The sequence below is a fragment of the Leopardus geoffroyi genome, chromosome A1 (assembly GCF_018350155.1).
Source record: "Leopardus geoffroyi isolate Oge1 chromosome A1, O.geoffroyi_Oge1_pat1.0, whole genome shotgun sequence".
NCBI lineage: Eukaryota > Metazoa > Chordata > Mammalia > Carnivora > Felidae > Leopardus > Leopardus geoffroyi.
Window position 1 is genome coordinate 109,468,339 of NC_059326.1, and position 816 is coordinate 109,469,154.

The window sequence follows — 816 nt, forward strand, 5'->3', positions numbered from 1 at the left end:
AAATATCACTTGTGTGTCCAGTTCCAAACATTGAGTAAACATGCTTTTAACCCCTGTCCATTACAATATAATGTGTGCTCCCCTCCAACAAAGTTGCTTTTTTTTTTTCAACTAAAAATCAAGTAAATGACCTTTAAAATAAGTGTTTGTGGAGGTTATAATAGTAGTTGGCTTACCTAAAAAAGTAGACTGGTCTGTGCAGCACCTGGTACTTGAATAAGTCTTATAAGTCCCTCTGGGAAAAAGTCCTTGTTTTTCCAGAACTGAACCGCCTTAAATCAAGGTTGAAGGAAACGTGGTTGCAGCTATGGTGTTTCCAAAACCACGGGAGGTTTTGTGAGTGAGCCTGTCTAGTGCAGACCAGAAGTTCAAAGACCTACTTTTGCTCTCTATGACAAGTAATCACCGTGGGGGTCGGGAACAGGAATGATAAGGATAAAAACCGTGGGTGAGTTCTTGCAGCTGAATGGGGGGGGACGCGGCACAGCCCCACCCTCCAAAGCACCTTTGGGCATGAGCTGGAGTGCATTTGTGGATCGAGGCCTGTTTGCACTGAAACACCATATTGTACACCTAAAATTGACCTCACACCGTATGTTAACTACGCTGCAGTTAAAACAAAAACTTGTTTGCAGAGGGTGACCATGTGCCATTCACTACACGTTGTCATAACTACCTGGGAGTTGACACATGGCCAAAATCTGACTTGGTGTTTCTGTCAGAAGCATTTTCTGTGGCATGTCACGAGAAGACAACTCTCCTAGGGTCACGGATGCCCGGTTCCCATGGATAAGAAAACAAGTTACCATGACATGA